Source organism: Bidens hawaiensis, unplaced genomic scaffold (assembly GCF_021521415.1).
Source record: "Bidens hawaiensis isolate Kalapana, Puna unplaced genomic scaffold, B.hawaiensis_p1.1 tig00028751_1, whole genome shotgun sequence".
Taxonomy (NCBI): Eukaryota; Viridiplantae; Streptophyta; class Magnoliopsida; order Asterales; family Asteraceae; genus Bidens; species Bidens hawaiensis.
Window position 1 is genome coordinate 82,786 of NW_027494708.1, and position 22,856 is coordinate 105,641.

Consider the following 22,856-nt stretch of genomic DNA (forward strand, 5'->3'; position numbering starts at 1 on the left):
ACTCAGAAGTGGTACGACCACTATTGTCTCACCAACTTCAGAACCAGTTATGGAAAAGAAATTTCCTGATGAAACGCAGGAGAGGATGACCCCAACAAGCACAGTACAAACCAAGGATCCAGTCCGAACTTATGTTCCACCTATTTCATACCCCGGAAGACTGAAGCAGGAGCGATTGGAAGCACAGTATGGGAAGTTTCTAGAACTCTTTAAGCAACTCCATATCAACATCCCTTTGTCGAGGCTATTGCTCAGATGCAAAAATATGTCAAGTTTCTCAAAGAAGTACTGACAAACAAAAGGAAGCTGGAGGAGCTCTCGCATGTCACCCTAAGTGAAGAATGTTCAGTTGTCCTTCAAAGCAAGCTACCAACAAAGATGACCGATCCAGGGAGCTTTACTATCCCTTGTCTCATAGAAAATTTGTCTGTTAGCAATGCCCTGGCTGACCTAGGAGCTAGTATTAATTTAATGCCTTATGCGGTTTTTGCAAAACTAGGGATAGGAGAACCAAAGCACACCCGCATGAGCATTCAATTAGCTGACCGATCTGTTAAATATCCTCGGGGCATTGTTGAAAACATGCTTGTCAAAATTGACAAGTTTGTTTTTCCAGTAGATTTTGTAATTCTAGACATGGAGGAAGACAAAAGTGTACCTCTGATTTTAGGAAGACCCTTTTTAGCCACCGCAAAGGCTATCATTGATGTTTGCACTGGCAAACTCACTCTCAGAGTCAATGACGAGGCAATCACTTTTGACATAGGAAAATCTATGCAATATCCGCAATAGCACGATGACACATTATACTGTGTTGACATCATAGATTCCATTGTAAGTTGCTATATGCGAGATTCATCCATCAATACTCCCCTAGAAACACAAGTCTTAGACAAAACACTCAACAAACCCATTTTAGAAAATGAGAATCACAATAATGACTACCACGAAGAATCAGAAATGATATATGAAATCATTGAAAACAATGAAAAGTCAAACCATCAATTGAAGAACCACCAGCCTTAGAATTAAAAGAACTACCAAAACATCTCGAATACGCCTTTCTAGAAAAAGATTCTCAACTCCCAGTAATTATTTTATCTCACCTCTCTAAAGAAGAAAAAGACGAACTTCTTAAGGTTCTCAAAAACCATAAGAAGGCTATCGCATGGAAGATCATGGATATCAAGGGCATCAGTCCTTCTTTTTGTACTCACAAGATTCTCATGGAAGAAGAATACAAACCCGTGGTCCAACATCAAAGACGCCTCAATCCCAACATGCAAGATGTGGTGAAGAAGGAAGTAATCAAACTCCTTGATGCCGGATTAATCTACCCGATCTCGGATTCACCTTGGGTTAGTCACGTTCAAGTAGTACCCAAGAAGGGAGGAATGACTGTTGTAATGAACGAGAAGGACGAGCTAATACCAATGAGAACCATCACAGTCTGGCGGGTTTGCATTGATTACCGGAAGCTTAATGACGCCACAAGAAAAGATCATTTTCCACTTCCTTTCATCGATCAAATGCTTGAGCGATTATCTGGAAAAATGATCTACTGTTTTCTTGACGGATTTTCTGGATATTTCCAAATTCCCATTGCTCCTGAAGATCAGGAGAAAACCACCTTTACATATCCGTATGGAACCTTCGCCTACCGAAGAATGCCATTTGGATTATGTAATGCTCCAGCCACCTTCCAACGCTGCATGGTGGCCATCTTTCATGAAATGATCAAAAATTCTATGGAAGTTTTCATGGACGAATTCTCAGTCTTCGGAGACTCCTTCGATCATTGTCTGAAAAACCTAGACAAAATGTTAGCTAGGTGTGAAGAAGTGAACTTAGTACTCAACTGGGAAAAATGCCACTTTATGGTAAAGGAAGGCATTGTTCTCGGTCATAAGATTTCTCAAGACGGACTAGAAGTTGATAGGGCCAAAATAGAAACCATATCCAAACTTCCACCGCCAACTTCAGTCAAAGCCATTAGAAGTTTTCTAGGTCACGCAGGTTTCTACCGCCGCTTCATAAAAGACTTTTCAAAAATATCTAGACCTATGACCAAACTTCTCGAGAAAGATGTACCATTCGTCTTCTCCGAAGAATGTATTGAATCATTCAACACATTAAAAGACAAACTAGTTAACGCACCAATCATGACTACACCCGATTGGACCCTTCCATTCGAAATCATGTGTGATGCAATTGACTTTGCAGTTGGAGCCGTACTCGGACAACGCAAAGAAAAACACTTTCACCCAATCTACTATGCTAGTAAAACTCTTAATGATGCACAAAAAAACTACACCACAATAGAAAAGGAGTTATTAGCAGTAGTTTTTGCCTTTGAAAAGTTTAGATCCTACCTAGTTATTCCAAAACCATAGTTTACACCGACCATGCCGCCATACGTTACCTCTTCAACAAGTAGGATTCCAAACCCAGACTTATCAGATGGATTCTACTACTCCAAGAATTCGACATGGAAGTCAAAGACAAAAAGGGAGCAGAGAATGTAGCCGCAGACCATCTTTCACGCTTAGAATGCCCAGCTTCAGAAGAACTTCACAAAGAAATTATCAACGATAATTTCCCACATGAAATTCTCATGCGCATTCAAGCAGTCATAGAGGAAAAGATGAAAGTCCTTGGTATGCCGACTTCGCAAATTATCTAGCTTGTATAATCCTAAGAAAATGGCTAACCCATCAACAGCGGAAGAAATTCTTCTCCGATCTTAAGTTTTACTTCTGGGAAGATCCATACGTATTTAGGATAGGTGCGGATCAATTTATTCGTAGGTGCGTAGCAGGCAAGGAGGCCTTAGACATTCTCAAACACTGCCATGAAGGACCAACAGGTGGACACCATGGTACCGCCACTATGGTCAGGAAAGTGTTTGATGCAGGATTTTTCTAGCCCACCATATACAAAGATACACATACTTTGATCCAAGCATGCGATGCTTGTCAAAGAGCCGGAAACATATCAGCCAAAAATGAGATGGCTTAAAAAGGCATTCAATTTTGTGAGGTCTTTGATGTATGGGGAAAAGATTTCATGGGCCCATTTCCTAACTCATTCGGAAATAAGTACATCCTTGTAGCAGTCGACTACGTGTCTAAATGGCTAGAAGCACAAGCTCTTCCCACTAAGGATGCTCGAGTAGTTGTACGATTTCTGAAAAAGTTATTTTCACGATTCGGTACTCCGAAAGCCCTAATCAGCGACAGAGGTACCCATTTTTGTAACGCTCTGATGGACAAAGTCTTAGCACGATATGGGGTTCACCACCGACTGGGAACACCATATCACCCTCAGACTAGTGGGCAGGTGGAGGTCTCAAATCGAGGAATTAAAAGGATTTTAGAAAGAACTATAGGAATGAATCGCAAAAATTGGGTAGAAAAGTTAGATTACACTTTGTGGGCCCTCAGGACGGCATACAAAACCCCCATAGGAACAACACCATTCAAACTTGTTTATGGGAAGGCATGTCATATAACCGTAGAACTAAAACACAAAGCGTATTGGGCTCTGAGAGCAGTGAATTTTGATCTAATGTCCGCCGGTAAAAACCGAGAAGATCAAATTCACGAGCTCGAAGAACTAAGAGCACTGGCATATGAAAATTCCTGGTCTTACAAAGAAAAGACTAAACGTTTACACGACGCCCATTTAAAAGGAAACAAGAAATTTCAGTTGACGGCCGTGTACTGTTATATAACACACGTTTACGTCTTTTCCCAGGAAAATTGAAATCTCGTTGGACATGTCCACACATAGTTGAATCAGTTTTTGACTATGGGGCAGTTGAGATTTCAAATTCTGATGGCCACAAGTTCAAAGTTAATGGACATCGCTTAAAACCATACATCGATGGACCATTCGAGACCGTCTCGGAGGTATTAATCCTACACCAGAACTAAGGAACAAATTGGAAGTAGGGTCTGGCCAAGACCCTGATTAAACTCAGCATTGTAAATAAAAATAAAAATAAATAATAAAAACAATAATAATTTTCAGTATTATTATGCTTTGAACGTTTGTTGGTTGTTTGCAGCTTTATTATTTAGGTACACCATAGGAAAACAGACAAAAGAAAACAGGGGACGCTCTGTCATAATTTCGTTAGCCCGTTGGGAAGTTCCTTTCCATTTTACCCACCATACTTCATATGAATTTTTATCATGAATCTTTTTATGAATCTTTTCACATTGAGGATAATGTGAGATTCAAGTATGGGGAGGGGAATTACTTAACCAATTGCTTGCTCAACTAATTATAAAGATTCTATAATAAACTAAATTTTGTAGCAAACAAAGACTATTTTTATAACAAAACCAAAATCATATCCAAGAAATTTTTTTGCAAATAACCAACTGCAAATCTATTATAACCAAAAAAGTGAAAAAGTAAAAAGAAGTTTTGTAATATTGAGAAGAAATTTATGCAAAATATGGCGTTTATACCCAATTTCTCCGTTACTGTGAGATAAACCTCATGCCAAATAAATATTTTTTTTGGAAGCTTTGAGTGAGTCACATGTTTCATGTGATTTAGAACTTGTCGCAATTATTCATTTCAAGACCGCACGAAGCGTTGTATAAGGAAGAAGGTAATATTGTCACTATCCCATCGAACCATTCTTCAAATCACAAAACCAAAAACCTTACAAAACCTTACCATACCACTTCATCCCTCTTACCGGTAAAATACAACACTGGTCTTTTACCGGCAGACCCTAAAGAACTAGAAATGCATTCTTTCGATTTCAATTTCCTTTGCTGCATACATTTCGCAAAACCTAGGTTGCCTCCAGAACTTAGGGAGAGAATCTTTCTCTTTAGCAATGAGGTGAAGAAAAAGTGGCGCCAAGACGAACAAAGTCCACCGTTTTGTGTAGTTTCCAAAAGCGCAATGAAAAGAAGAGAAAAAATATATGAACGATGCTTAGGTACGGAAACTGATCCCACGAAGGAAGATGTAGAAAAAGTCAAACTCAGTCTCACATGAATATACCGAACTAATGAGGGTGGGGGCTATTAGGCTCAAAGCCGAACGATCCATTAGATTTGGGAGTTATATTCATAGCAGGATTGAGGAAGAACTGATCCACATCCTCGACAAAACTGGTCTTGACGATCTGACCTTAAAAGAGTCACTAAAAAAATGAAAAAAAAAATAATTAGCAATCGGAAGAAAGGAGCTAACACTTGAAGACATCTTAAGACTCCCGATAATCAGCAGAAGTTGTATTTACCATCCTCATCCTCATTAACCTAAACCTTTGAACCACCATAAACTACCAAATCCCTACACTCACACAAAACCAACCCATATTACCTTCTGATCTATGCAACCCTTCACAAAGGTGGAGATTTGAACTTGTTGCAAGCTTATTTTTCACAGGTTACATCTTGGCTAAGAGTGTTCACATATATACATCACAGGTATGATCAGATATAAAACCGAGAGTGAGTGAACATTGTGAGAACGTGACGTTTTGCATAAACAGAAGCTCATAAAAACAAATCGTCTTTTTATATATCACTTCATATATTCTTATGATTTAAGGTTGGTTATTTTGTTCCCATTTTCTTGGAACTTTTTTGGGGATGTTTAAGCTATGGTCCTAACTTGCTATTTTTAAAGAATATTTATAAGTAGCTTGCTTGAGGACAAGCAAGGTTCAAGTGTGGGGATGTTTGATGTATATTAAAATATACATCTTTTTAGCATCAAATAAGCTCTAAAAAACTGCAACTCCAATAGTATAATATAGTTAAAATAACTACTTATCATGTTAAAATGTATTTTCAGGTGAATCCAAGCCTCAAACGAAGAAACGAATGAAAAGCCTAAGAAAACAGCAAGACATAGGGCTGTGCTTCAGGAAACATGGGGATGTGCTTTCAGGAAACATGGGGCTGTGCTTTTAGAAACACGGGGTTGTGCATTTTGGAAACACGGGGTTGTGCTTTTGAAAGCACGGGGCCGTGCTTCTGGTCACTTTTCATAAAAGACAAAAAAAATCTACAAGAAAAGACAAAATAGTGAACAGCTGGACACGGGGCCGTGCTTCTGGAAGCACGGGGCCGTGCTTACCTTTCAGAAAAGATAAAAAGAATTAGCACCTGTCACTAAAAAGCACGGGGGCGTGTCTCAGGAAGCACGGGGCCGTGCCTACCTTCCAGAAACGACAAAAAGAATTAGCACATGTCACTAAAAAGCACGGGGGTGTGCCTATGTAAGCACGGGGCCGTGCTTCTCACTCCAGATTGCCTATAAATAGTGGCTCATGTTGCACTCATTTGGTGTGCCTTGAAAAGATATCTATCCGGTTTTCACTTATAAAAACACACACTAACACTCACCTTGAAGATCTAGTGAAGAGTTTGAAGGCTTGGAGGTCATTACCATCATTAAGAAGGAAGATTCATCTACAATTGGTTAGATTGTTCCAAGTTTAATCATGTATTTGTTATCATCATTCATCTTAATGTTTATCATCATGCTCATTATGAGCTAAACTCCTTTTACCATCTAAAATCTATGAAGAAGCTTTGTTTTACTTGATAATTAATCAAGACATGTGGTGTAGTCTAGTAAAGTACATGGTTATATTACAATTATCTTTTGATGAGAAATGTTTCACCATCTTAAATCACTAATTCAAAGTTGGTGGTTGTCAATTCTATTGGCAATCGTTCATGATCGATTCATGTTCTTGAAAGATAGAAATACTTTGATACATTATCGAAACACGGATCCTTATATTGTACTTAGAAATGATGAGATATAAGTTATGATGTATTTCTCTAAACCTTGGTAATCCGAAAATGGCTTTGCTTAGCATATCAAATTAGTTAAAGAAATCATATGTTAACGGAATGTGTAATTATAACCTACATAAATCAACCAAGGGGAGGTTGTGTGATGAACTACAACCACCCGAAGTTGTTAGAATTGGTGTTTGAGAAATCGAAGTCAATCCTAATCTTTCTACTTTACGAAACTACTTGCCAACTTAAATTGACATCACTGAGATGGCATGACATTAGGAAAGGGTGGACTTTAAAATGCGCATGATATCTCCTTAGTGCTAAAGATGCTCACCTAAGGTTAAGGAGCTATCTATCATATATTGCTATGGCAAGTTTACCACATGTCCAAATATTAATTATCAATGCTAAAATTGAGTGGATTCTTGATCTTAGATGGTAACCTTCGCATAATTGAATAACTCGTTTAGAATTTCTTGTCTTGATCACCTATATATTATATATAAGTATTTACATTTTATAAAAAGTTCAAAATTTACCCCAAAATGATTAAAACCTCCGATTAAAGCAAAAACAACGATTTATTATTAGAAACCTTTGTGTCCACGGATCGATATTTGATTCTTACCAATACTATTCTACATATACGATAGGTACACTTGCCTATTTTGTGTGTGTTTAGTCTTTGTAGAAATCACTTTTATAAATTTAAAACACGATCTTGTGCAAAAGCAACTCATTCCATCCTTTTATATTTTATACCATACGCACGCAGCACATCATTGTACTTAGAAATGATGAGATATGATCTATTTCCCTAGTTTTGATAATTCTAAAATAACATTGTTAACATGATTGCTTAGGTTATCATGCTAGTTAAAGAAATCATATGTCAATGGAATGTGTAATTATAATCTAATTAAATCAACCAATGGGAGGTTATGTGAGTTAACTACAATCACTCGAAGTTGTTAGGATTGATATTTGTGAAATCGAAGTCAATCCTAATCGTTCTACTATACCAGACTGCTTGTATACTTAAATTGACATTCTCGTGGTAACATGATATTAGGAAAGGATGGACTTTAAAATGCGCATGTTACTTTCTTTTATGTCATAGGATATGTTCACCTAGAAATGAGGGATTATTCTATCATATATTATTAGACAAGTTTATCACATGTTTAACTATTAATCATCAAGGAATAATGGAATGGATTCTTGATAATAGAAGGTAAACATTTATATAATTGAACTACTCATTTAGAATTTCTATTCTCGTCACCTATATATATTATATATTTCTGTTTTATAAAAGTTTAAAAATCAACCTCAAAATGACTAAAACTCTCCAATTAAGCTAAAACAAAGAATCATTATTAGAAACATTTGTGTCCACGGATCGATACTTGGTTCTTACCAATACTATTCTACATATACGATAGGTACACTTGCCTATTTTGTGTGTGTTTGGTCTTAGTAGAAATCACTTTTATAAATTTAAAACATGATCTTGTGCAAAAGCTAAATATTCAATCTCTTATATTTTAAACCGCAACGCACACTGCACATCAGTGATGTTAGACAAAAGTTTAAGAAATTGAAAATAGAATGTTGTTCGTTTAAGGATTTTAAGTATTTTGGACCAAAAGAATTTTATGGCGATAAAGGCGCCATTGCGACTGTGATATGGCTTGAGGAAATGGAATAAATCGTGATAATAAGCAAATGTTCGAACAAGAAAAGATCCAATACTCTGCCCAAATGTTCAAGGGCGAAGTGTCACACCCCAACCTAAGGCGGAAATTTCGGGGCGTGAGTTGATTGCTACAGCTCTCAAGGTACTATCATGCAACATTTAAACGACAATATCTATTAATTAAATCCAATTATCAAATAGATCAAATACAAACAAGTACATAATTCATACAACAATACAAATTTTATAATTCTAATGATCTTGATTTAAAATATTCTTCTAACTAAATTCTTCACTAAATCTTCACAACCTGCATTAAATTTCGACGATAACCTGCATATGCGTATAAAATAGAATTTTGTCAACAACACATGTTGAGTGAGTAAAACACCAGTTTAAGACGCAACAGTAATATTATATAATAAATAAAGAAAGATGCAAACTGTTCCTGTGAGATAAGAAGTTAAGCCATAGCACATAACACAATCAGTCAAACCATAAAGAAAGGGCTCAACCAATCCATATAAATGGACATTGGTTACCAAGAAAGGACTAAACCGTTTCCATAAAAATGGACATCGGTTGCCGAAGTAAGCAAACAACATTCAAACAAAGCAAGTAAGCAAATAGCAAGTTAGGCATAAACCGATATACACACAAGGATTAACAGTTGCGGTTTTGAATACTAGATTATAGTTAAATATATAAGATACGCACATGTCCCCAAAAAGGTTTAAAAATAAGTAAAAATAGGGGAGTGGATACTCACCTGATCGGATGAGTGAAGATGATGTGAGAAAGCTAAATCCTTCGGGATATATCGTCAAAGATTCCTATTTAATTAATATTAATATGCATAAGTTAATAATGAGACAACACGAATGATGAGTTTAGGATTTCGAGGTGATTAAGTTAGAATTGGGATTAGAATGATTATTGATTGATCAATTGATTCCAATTATTATTTCAAAGATTAATACTTTTGATTATCATTTATAAGAAACATAACTTTTTATTATTTACATATTCACCTTTAAACTAAAAATAATATTTAATAAATACTTAAACAATTTTAAAGAATTAAGATGTAAGATATGCTTAAAATAATAATATCTAAATAAATAATTAAATATACAAATTAATTAAGATAATATGATTAATATAATTGGAGATATACTTATACTTATTCGAATAAATAAAATACGGACAAATAGCTAATTATTTGTAAATAGATAAATATAACATGTATTAATATAAATAATAAATAAATAAATAATCATAAAAATAATGGGTAAGTATTTAGATATAATATGTAGTAAGATGTAAATAAAATTTGTTCGAATCTTTTAATAAAAATCTATTTAATAATTTTATTAATACAATATATATATACACATATATAATATAAATATGAGCAAGTTTATAAAGACGTTCAATGATGAGAAACGTGAACTAAAGTGTCGGGTTTTAGATAAAAAGAATAAGGTACACTATTAATAAAATATCCTTATAATACTTATAAATATAAATATATATATATTCATATATATAAATAAGTATATATATACGTAACGAAATTTTGACAAAAGACGTAACTTAATGATGTCGGTTTTCATAGGATATTGTTTAACTAATAGTTAATATGATTCTTCATTTATTAAGATTAATTATAGTAATTAATTAAAATCCATTGAAAAGAAATAAAAACTAAGAATCAGGGTGACCGGGTTCGAACCCGCGACCTCCTGATTTCAATAACCAAACAACACCAACTGCTCTACCATGACATTTGAGTTATAAATGGAAACAGTCGATTATATGCGGGTGAAACAGAAACCCCTAACAATCTAAAACCAACTCTATCGTTTGATATTGATTCAATTAACATTAGGGGTTTCGTTACTTGATTAAAATCGATCATAAAGCACTGCCTAATTACCTGAGTAGATGTTGTTTTGATGGAGAACGACGTAGGTCAGGACGACGGCCAAAGATATGACGAACAGACATGCTAGGATAAATCATCATACAATTAATGTTAGGGCTTTGATTCGCGATGTAGGCAGGGCCGTGTAAACAAGATTAATTGAATTCTTATTACCTCTAATTATTGATCTGGTTTCCATATTAGATGCGTTGGTGAGGTTAGAAATACGCGTATAAACGATATGAAAAGATCAATTCCCATTATGCAACGATAAATACGGTTCAAGGTAATAAACGGGTCAAAGTTAATCAAATACGGGTCACACGTTTGACGGGTTACGGGTCCAGAATTGAGATATGGTTTTGGGTTTATAATATGATATTATAATATTTAGAAAATATTGCAGATAGGTCCCTAAACTTATTACGTGGATACAAAAAGAGTTTAGGTTATAGGTGTGGGTGAAAAATGTATATACTTGAAAGGATATAAATTATATATATATATATATATATATATATATATATATATATATATATTTAAGTAATATAATACTTTATTGTTTAATTTACGAAAAAAAACGGGTCGAATATTAGGTATAAATAAATTAAATGAAAACCCGAGTTGTTACATGAAGCTTTAGAATGGTGGAACACATTGATTATGAGCAAAGGCCGACAAGTTCTATACAACATGATGTGGAAGAATTTAAAGAGATGATAATGGCGAAGTTTTGTTCGATGCATGAAATCGACCAAATCCAAACAAAATTCCTTAATCATAGGGTCGTAGGAACAAATATTCGCGAATACAACACAAAGTTTCATGAAAACTGCCGACTCGTGCCCAAGCTGGTCACTCCTGAATCCAGCAAAGTAACTATATACATTTGGGGACTTCCGCGGGAAATCAACGACATGGTGAGGTCACACCTCCCACAAACCGCCGACTCTTCAATGGAGTTGGCTGGATATCTGATGGGCGGCATGATCCGCAACAAGGAAGAGGAAAAGAAGGTAGTACCAACCCATGATAAAAAAAAAGAACCGGTGGAAACGCCCGATTCAAGGGCAAAAGTAATGATCAACGCAAGTCTGAATTTAATTCCAACATCCCACAATGTAAGACTTTCAAGAAATACCATGGGGGCGATGCCACTTTTCTGCGTCCTCAACCACAATCGTTTGTGACTCATGTCACAAACACGGCCACGCAACGGCCGATTTTTGAAAAATACAATGACTTGCTTTAACCGCAAGGAGATGGGACATCTCGGCTTTGAATGCCCAAAGAACAAACCCCCTGCTGGTAGTGCGAGTGGAAGTTGCCAAACAAAGAATGGAAACGCAAGGGTCTTCATGCTCGATGCCCAAAAAGCGGCCGACATATCGGAAACCATCACCGGTACGTTCCTAGTCAACAACACTTATGCTAGGGTTTTGTTTGTTTCTGGTGCCAACTTTAGTTTTATAGATTATAGATTTTTTAGTCTATTAAACGAACCATTAACAAAACTTAAATAAAACTCTAAGCGTCGAGACCGCTAGTGGTGAAATTGTTAAGATCTCCGAAGCTCTAGAAAAAGGAAAAATCTTGTTAGCCGGTTACATTCTGCCTACTCAATTGCTATCAATGACTCTTGCTGGTTTTGGCATTGTATTTGGTATGGATTGGTTATCAATCAACCATGCTCGTATCATTTTCAATAGCAAAACCGTCGAACTTCGAGCCCCTGATAAACGAACCATTCGAATTACATGGGACAAAGACGCTGGCCAAGTTAGCATAATTTCAATGATTATGGCTAAAAAAATATTTAAATCAAGGATGCCTAGCATTCATGGCCTACGTCTCCGAAGAATCCAAACCTAAAGAAATAAAAGACGTGCCTATTGTTTCCGAATTCTCTGACGTTTTTCCTGACGAACTTCCTGGTATTCTTCCCGATAGAGAAGTTGAGTTTCGGATCGATCTTATGCCTGGAACCGCTTCAATCGCCAAAGCTCCGTATCGTTTAGCACCAACCGAGATGAGGGAGTTGAAGAAACAACTTGACGAGCTACTCGAGAAAGGTTTTATTCGACCAAGTTCATCGCCGTGGGGATCGCCAATTCTATTCGTTAAGAAGATGGATCAATGCGTATGTGTATCGACTACCGATTTCCTAAACAAATTCACCACCAAGAATCGATATCCACTTCCTCGAATCGACGATCTTTTCGACCAACTCCAAGGTGCAAGCTATTTTTCTAAAATCGATATGTGCTCTGGCTATCATCAACTCAAGGTTCAATCTGAACACACTCTGAAAACCGCATTCCGAACAAGGTATGGGCATTATGAGTTCACGGTCACGCCATTTGGTCTCACTAATGCCCAGCCGCGTTCATGGATATGATGAACCAAATTTGTAAGCCTTACTTGGATAAATTTGTTATCGTTTTCATCGACGACATACTTATTTACTCTACGTCTAGGGACGATCATGAAACTTATCTCCGAACCTTACTTGAAATACTTAGAACCGAGAAGTTGTACGCCAAGTTCTCAAAGTGCGAATTTTGGTTTCCCAGAGTGCAATTTCTTGGACACGTCATAAACGTGAATGGAATTCAAGTCGATCCTACAAAGATTGAAGCTATCTCTAAGTGGGAGATCCCAAAGTCGCCAACAGAGATCCGAAGTTTCTTAGGTTTGGCCGGCTATTATCGAAGGTTCATCGAAAATTTCTCTCGTATAGTCATTCCCCTAACCTCGTTAACCTGCAAGAACATCAAGTATGAATGGGGGACCAAACAACAAGAGGTGTTCGATATACTTAAACAAAAACTCACCCAAGCACCTATACTGGCCTTGCCAGAAGGTACCGAGGATTTTGTTGTCTTTAGTGACGCGTGTCATTCTGGGTTAGGATGCGTACTAATACAACGCAAGAAAGTAATCGCTTACGCTTCTCGTAAAATCAAGATACACGAAAAGAACTATACAACTCACGATCTAGAGTTAGGCGCCATAATCTTCGCTTTAAAAATATGGAGGCACTATCTCTATGGAGTCAAATTTGTCGTGTTTACCGATCACAAGAGTTTGAAACATATTTTTGAGCAAAAAGAGCTCAACATGCGTCAAAGGCGCTGGATGGAAACTCTGAATTACTACGACTGTGAGATCGTTTATCACGAAGGTAATGCCAACGTTGAGGCCGATGCCCTAAGTCGTAAAGAACATGAGGCCAACATGCGTCAAAGGCGCGTATTTATGTGAACAACATCGTTTCTTTGCATGGAGTATCGTTGTCTATAATTTCTGATCGAGACAGTCGTTTTACGTCTCATTTCTGGAAAATCTTCCAACAAGCGTTAGGCACAAAGTTAAAACTTAGCACCGCCTATCATCCTCAAACCGATGGGCAAAGCGAAAGGACAATTCAAACGTTGGAAGATATGCCTCGCGCTTGTGTGATAGACTTAGGAGGAAGTTGGGACGACCATCTACCCCTAATGGAATTCTCGTATAACAATAGCTATCGCACGAGTATTCAAGCTTCACCGTTTGAAGCGTTGTATGGTCGTAAATGTAGAATGCCCATGTGCTAGTCTGAAACCGGAGATAATTAATTGTCTGGACCCGAGATAGTCCAAGAATCCACCGATAAAGTTTTACAAATCTATGAACGACTTAAGACGGCACGTGATCGCCAAAAGAGTTACTCCGATGTCCGTCGTAAGCCGTTAGAATTTAATATAGGTGATAAAGCTAAGTCCTCGTTTCGTTGGACCTTTCGAGGTACTCGAACGAATTGGTACCGTTGCATACCGTTTGCAACTACCCGAGGAAATGCAAGGAATACACGATGTATTCCACGTATCTAATCTGCGAAAGTGTCTAGCCGATGAATCTTTGTCTATGCCCTTAAAAGACGTTGAAATTAATGAAAATCTAAAATTTGTAGAACGACCAATTCAAGTCGAAGATTCAAAAACAAAGAAATTGAAAAGACGAACATTGAAAATCGTAAAAGTAAAATGGGACTCACAAAGAGGCCCCGAATATACTTGGGAAATCGAATCTGAAATGAAGAAAACGTACCCCCACTTGTTCTAAGAGCGAATCTCGCGGACGAGATTCATTCCAAGGTAGGGATGATGTAACATCGTGAAGGTTTCGGGTTAAAAATACCAAGTTCAAAAGTTAAAGGACCAAAAATGACAAGTTCTAAACCTTAGCGTTAAAAATGAGAAATCTGGTTTCTTGACCCATCGCAATACGCGGTGGATCAGAAGGAAAACCCATCGCGTATCACGATGGGTTATATGGCAGGAAGGCACGTGGCCTACCACGTGTCCATACATGGCACAACGCCCGACACGTGGCAAGCTTAGTGGTGACGGAGCAAGCCTACGTCGCGATACGCGACGGGATATCCAAAGGGCCATCGCGTATCGTGATGGGCCCACTGGTTTGCCTATAAATAGTAAGCTACGGCCATCTCCCACTTCACACCCAAAATTCACACACATATCTCTCTAACATCTCTCTAAAGACCTGGTAAAGAGTGCCTTCGACCACCTCGATTTTCGTGCTCGATTTCTCGTATTCCGTACCATTAAACCATCGATACCGAGATACCGACGAGGTTATCTTGAAAGAACGTGCCATCCCGACGTCCCGACGAACCTCCTCGATAAACGTGCCAATGTGGGAAGAAGTATTGGCGTGTCTCGATTCGTGTGCAAAGGAAAAGGTGTTGAATAAAGGGTTTGATCTAGAAGATAAAGAAAGGGAAGCGGCTTCGAAGAGCTACTCGATTTTATAGGGTACTCGATATTAAAAAGGTATAATGCCCAAATAAAATAATAATAAAATATTAAAAAGGCTTAAAACCCTAAGTCGAGGATATACTCGATAGCTCAATAAATAAAAGAAAACATAACAAAGAACAGAAAAGAAAAGAATATGAATATAATATCAATGTGATTATTATATAAATTTTTGTTATAGAATATTATTTAATTTATTATGATTATTCTTAAATCTATACTATATATAAAGCATGAGTGAAGGACCTCTTAAATTTTAAAAGGTACAATCACTCATGCATAAAATGCAATAAATAATGCATACAATTTTCAAAATTTGAGGGCAATATTGTATTTTTGATATCATATACGGTTAACAATGTCTACTTTAGAAAATACTTACAAAAATAATCCTTCAACTATAATACAACTTTGTAAATTTGTAAAGTAGTTACACATAAACTCTCTATCTTTACCCATTTAATTGACAAATTCATTAAAAAAATTTAAATCTTCAATATCTTTTAATATATTGTGTTTTAAACAAAAACGAACTTACCATTGCAATATTCTTATTTTTGTTAACGTTTCAATGTAAATTTTGTTTTATTCTGAGGTGTTGATTATAATGTACAAGTCAATTAAGCATAAGAGCACAACTCAAATATGCAATTATTTACCTAAAATATAATTACAAATTTAAACCTTAAACTATGTTCAACTTTTGTAAATTTAATTAATAATTACTCTTCCATCCCCTTAAGTTTACCCATATAATCATATATTTTTTTTTCTTTGTTTTTCATTTATATCTTTGAATATAATACTTTTTAATAGATTCGAACATACAATTACAACGTGTTTATTTTTGTCTATGTTCCAATGTATTATATTGGTGCGCATGTTATAAACCTATAACTAAAATGATTTCGTGTCATTTAAAAAAATATATCAATTTTGATTCAAGTCAAAATGCCATCAAAATGAGTTTTGATCATTTTCTTTAAAATACTTTTATTTTTTCGGGTTAACGATTGAGAACTTTGACAGGTCAAAACGCCTTCGAGTTATAACTAGATGTAAGCCAAATAAATTTAGGTCATTATAAAAAAAAGTTTAAAATATTGTTTAGGCCAAAACGTACAATAAGCAAAATGAGTTTGAGTCATTTAAGAAAAAAAATTTGTTAATTTTGGTTTTGGTTAAAACATGCTATAAGCATAATGAGTTCGAGTCATTTAAAAAAAATGGTTTTGGTTTGCGTCAAAACAATCATATGCAAAATGAATCCAAGTCATTTAAAAAAAATATTAATTTTGGCTCTGGGTGGACATTAAATCTTTGGTCGTTTATGAAGGTTTCAAAAGACTCCTGAATAACCGCTACTAACATAGTAGATTTGATTCAGGTCAAAATGCCCATCAAAATGAGTTTCGATCATTTTTTTATACTTTCATTTTTTCGGGTTAACGATCAAGGACTTTGATATGTTAAAATTTGTTCGAGTTATAATGGGATGTAAGTCAAATAGGTTTAGGTCATTATAAAAAAATAAAGTTTTGTTCAGACTAAGATGAGTAATAACTAAAATGAGTGTGTGACATTAAAAATAAGCTGTTAACTTTGATTCTGATTAAATCATGTTATAAGCATAATGAGTTCGACTCATTTTAAAAATAAAAAGGTTTTGGTTTGCGTCATAATAATTATATGCAAAACGAATTTTGGTCATTTAAAGAAAATATATTTTTCCTATGGGTGAACATTAAATCTTTGGTCGTGCATGAAAGTTTCAAAAGAATCCCTAAATAACCGTGACTACTATAATAGATTTGGTTTAGGTCAAAATGCTCAGCAAAATGAGTTTCGATCATAGAAAACTTAGTTTTTATGATTCGTATAGTAATTGTAACGTACAAAAAACAACATTCATTTTTTGAATAAAACCGTATCGTGCCATATGTTAAAAAGGTTGTTACTAAAAATCTGTTTAAACGTATTGTTATTACCGCAGCATCGCGTGGGTATAATGCTAGTAATAAAGAAAAGAAAAGTATATGTTTCTTAGAGAAGAAAAAACGTAGGGTTTTAAAGAAAGGTAAAATAAGATTAACTGAAGGGTTATCTTATAAAAGAAAAAGAAAAGAATATAAGTTAAAAAGAAAGAATTTTAACTTATAAAAGAAAAGAAATAACAATTACTTTTTAACTAAAGGTTTTTAAGTAAATATAATCGAGGTAACGATTATAAAAGGAGACTAAAGGTCTTAAGCCGAATTAAAGATCTGACTAACAAAAGGTTATACTCATACTATAGGTGCGAGATAGCAAAAGAAAATGGAAAGACCCTCGGACAGTGACTTGTTTAATCGAGTCAAAATAATTAAATGAAAAGAATTACATGGGAATACGTGTCTCTAAAACGTCATAAACAAAAGTAAGCGCTGGCCCTCAGGCTGTCGTGTACGTTTGTTTGGATCCTTACATATGTGGTAATAACGTTCAAACCAACAAAAGTTCAACCTATCTTTTTAGTTATCTTTTACTTTATATTACTCATTACTTGGGATATTTGAAGTGTTGCAACAAATCTTGGCTTAAACCAAGTTTCGGTTAAAAACCGAGTAAAAGTCAAACTTCTCGTTTTAACGAGCTAGTCACCGTTCAAACCACCAAAAATATTTCCTAACCTTTCTAACTTATGTTTCATTTTAAATTATTTATATTTCTAAGTTTATGGTGTGTTGGAAACAAACTTGGTTTTTATACCAAGATCGGGCCGATGTACACCCGCTTAAACCCGAGTTTGGCACTTTAATTATTAAAATTCTCAAACTTGTTTAAGCTAATGATTTTATTGAAGTAATTCATATATTTAAATAGTTTGGTAAGTTTTGGATTTGGTACTTTATCAAGTCTCGAACCGACTGAACCAAACAAACCGTTAGAAGTTAGATCTTGATGCTTACATTAGTGGGATAGTGCTCACTTGAACTAAACCAACTCCCCTATATAAATTAAACAAAGGATAATTTAAACTAAGCATCAAAGACCGGGTTTCATGTAAGCCTCATTTCTTTTTACGCTTAATTTATTTAACCGCATTTTGTAAAAATATAACTTAAAATCCCGAGCCTTGTTTTTATGAACTATTATATAATTTATATTCCATCTTCAAGACTCAATATTAACTCAATATCTTTCAATCTATGACACGCACGTTATGTGTTACTTCGAATAAGTTTTTCTTCATCAAAGTCACTTTTTCCACGTGAGTAATTTCATCCATGTTTTCTCTTTTATACTATGGGGGTAGTTTGTATACTTACTTAATTAAAGATGATTTAAGACTTAGATCCTCAAACCACAAACTCTAGTTTATGTGTTACTTCGAATAATTGCCCGATTGTGTGTTATATGCCTTATATGATTAATTGCTAAATGTTTATTGCTTTTGTTGGTTGGTCTCATCCTCATCCTCAATAAGTATGATCATACACTCCTCCATTTAATTTGACAGTTTTACCTATTAGAAATGTGCCTCATTTATTTATGATTTGTATACCTCAATTATCGTTATTATTTATGGTTTCACATATAAGTTGTGGATTTTTGCCTCAAATTATAAATACAAAATCATGGAATTGCTCACCAACATTCGTGTTGAAAAAATATATTTTATGCAATGTCACAAGTTTGATAATCGGTTAATTGAAGAATTGACAACGTTATTTTATATTGAACTCTTTAAGTTATTAGCTAAATGAACTATTTATTTCCTTGTACTTTGTTTTATTTGTATGAACAAGATGTCTTTTAATTGGTGTTAAATGAAATGAATGAGTTGTTTAAAAATTGTCGCTTTAATAGTGTCATTGTGTTCATGTGCAATCCGTCGCGCCCCGGCATGTATAGCCGCTTTTGGTCGAGATGTGACATTAACCTACTTTTAAGTTTTACAACGAAAAGACAAAAAATCAATTTTAGTGAAATACATATTTTTAATTCAAGGACTTTAAAACTCCAAACTACAAACTGAACCATCTATTTCTTTGCTCGTTATTTCTTTCGCCTTGTACATTTCATTACATCTAAATATTTTATGTACCTTAGGGTCGCTCGTTGAATCGAATCCGTCCAATTCACTCGCTTAAGTGTTTATTTTATCTCCTGCTCGCTTATCATATTATGTGAGTTCCATAGACCCTTTTTTTATTCTTTATAAATATTTGGGGTGTAGCAAGTTACCATATTTTCTCGTTAGTTCATGCCCTTTGTTTACAAACCGATTTGCGCTTATGCAATGCATGTTAATAATATTTCATTCATATTGTTTATGATGAATATACATGAATAATATGCAATGTGTTTATCGTTTTATGGTGGTTATCAATCCCCTATTATTCCGACGGGACGTACATGCGCCGTCTATTCTACCATTTCGGTTGAAAGTGATGGTGGTTATCAATCCCCTATTATTCCGACGGGACGTACATGCGCCGTCTATTCTACCATTTCGGTTGAAAGTGATGGTGGTTATCATTCCCATATTATTTCGGCTTCGGTCGAAAGAATGGGGAAATTTTTAGTTGTTTTTTGTTTACATTATGATTGGATATATTACATTGTGACATGTGAATCAACAAGAATTTTTGTATTATCTATATATAGAACTTGTGAAACCTCATCAACATACATGTTGATAAAATATATTATTTTTTAATGTGCTACAGGTTGATTGATTAAGTGCTAAGGAACGACGATAATTATATTAGACCTTTAGGATTATTTAAATCAATTGTTATCCTTATATTCCGATATATTGTTATTTGATTCATGGACAACTCTAATACCCTTAAATCTTAACCTTAAATAGACAGATTCATACACCTTTTTTTTAATTTAAACATGAGCATCATAAGTTACAACAACTTAACATTTAACATCCATAAATATGGTATTAAGCACAACAAAATGCGGAAGCAACGAAGACGAGTCTTGTGTTCGGTTCGCATCACGACTTGATCTTCATCCAATACCATAAGCCTTTAGTTACATGCTTGTTACCACCATAAAACATTTAGTAACTTATTATATAAACGAACTGTCGACTCCTAAGTATGAATAATAAAATCATACAAATTGTTCGTCGCGTAGCGCGAAGATTTTGGAACCAAACCGTAACGTAGCATGACGGCTTATGAATTGACTCATGTCAGTTGACTATCGCCCCCGCGCTGTAGGCCTCTATTATTGCACTCCGCTAAAGTTAGCAGGTGTCTAGATTGCACTCCTCTAATATTAGTAGGTGTTCAGATTTGTACTCTTTTATTATTGGTAAGTGTATATTGGTTCACTCACTTAAGTTAGCAGGTGTCTATATTTTCACTCCTATTATATTAGCAGGTGTCCAGATTTGCATCTCTCTTGTAACGAATGTGAAACCTCAAGGGTCCATTTGCAAAAATAAAACAATTTGGACGAAAGTCGCATTTTTTACCAAACTTCAGGAACGATTTGGGCATTTTACTCTACATTCTTTTGACTAAATTCATCACATCATACTACAAAACGGGCCAGAGATCCATTCGACTCAAGAAGGTTCCTAAACTTTTTGATTAAGTTAAAGAAGACTTTTCTTGCCCTGACAAGTTATTATTTAAGTCCATCTTTGAGTTTGCTTTTTTTATTAGTTTTTTTTTAATTTATTTTTAAAGGGTTTTTATATGGTCACAGATCCTTCTCACATTTTTTTATTTTTTTCTCTTTATATTTAACTTTACCAATACATTGTAATCTTTACTTTTGAGTAAAATAATAAGATCCTTCCAAAAAGTCTCCTCTCAACTCTTAATTAGCATTTCAAAGCCATTGAAATTTATCAATCCTAATTTATACTCATTTGTGTGTAGACCGCTTGGCCTGTTACTTCAACTCTTTGACCCGTTACTTCCAACTCTTTTGACTCTTTTAGTACAAAACTTGTAGAATTTCAGACTTGAATACTTCCACTTGCACTACCATATGTTGAACCAACACACTATTTGGTCTTTTTGTGTCCGAGATAGACCTTGAACGACATTTTATGACCACTGAGTTGAGTACTTCAAGTGGAGCTAACTCTGGATTGGCTTGGTTCGTAAACAAATCTGTCCCTAGAGGTAAGCTAAGCTAAACAACGAAAGAACAAAAACACAAGAAACCTTATCAATGATCCGGATAAAGTTGATTAATTCAAAGACTAAACTGCAATATTCAAATACATTTAGCAATCTTTTAACATTTAACATGACACCCTAGCAATCTTTTAACATTTAACATGACACCCTTCCTGCACTGATATTTTACCAATGTAAGTTAGCTCCCATAGAGCATTATCTCATGTCCAAAACCATGTAAGCAAATCTACCTATTCTAATAAGGTAAAATAATTGTGTCACGTGTCAGTTTGTGGTTAATCTTTACGATGTTTTCCCTCCAAAACTAATTATGTCATATATCAATTATTATTCAGTTTCCTTTTACACTTCATTTATATTAAATATATATAACATTATTAAATTATTTATTTTTCTTTAAACTAGCTTTATATTCTATCTATACACTTTTATAGAAAAAAAATATTTACATGTTATCCTTCTATACATTGTTAAAATATATTTCACAACATACTTGGTGAAATTCAAGAATCAACAACAAACTGTGTTTGTTAAATATTAAAAAAATATAATTTAAATGTTATTATTAACATATTATACTATCTTTATTGTTGAAGATTGCAAATAAAAAAATTAAAAAAATTCTAATATGCTTTCAATTTACGAAGTAATTTTTTTAATTGTTAAATTATAAATATATGCTTAAAAGTTGATCCATTTTATAAAAATAAGTTTATTTATTTATTGGTTTTTTCGTACATTGTCATATAAAATTTTAAATAATAAATATATTATTTAAATCTATCAATTTATTTTTTCGGTTAATTTAGTAAACTATACATATATGTGTTAATTGTAAAGATAGTATATACCAATCACTTTCAAATATAATAATATATGTCTTACATTGTAAGGATAATATATACCAATCACTTTCAAATATAATAAAGTTTATTATTTTAGTTTCTTAGGTTTTTTTATCAATGATTGGTTAGGGTTTTTTGTGAAACTTAAATATAATGTTACGGGTTAAAAGTTGATAATAGATCATTTTGTACAAATTAACTACATTTGCCTCAAATTTGTTACAGGTAAAATAAGGATGATCTGAATATTTTTAAAATTTTGAGAGTGCAAATAGATTTATTGTCGAAATTGTTACGCGTTTAAAGTTTTGACTTGAAAATGTAAAACAATGAAAGTTAGAATTTTAAATACGACTGAGTTTCGAATTTATTTTTAAGAACATTTTTGAATATAGTCAAAAGATTCGGGATTTTGCACATCGAGTATTTTTCCCATTATTATTAAAAATTAAGAAAAAATGACACACACTTCCGACATGTCACCTCTAGACCGAACAATGCTTCTAACTTTATCAAATTAGAAACATTTGTGTCAGCATTAACTTTTCATTTAATACTGATCAAAATGTTGTATGTGAAACATGTCGTACAAAATTATGCTCAGTTGAAGCAAAAC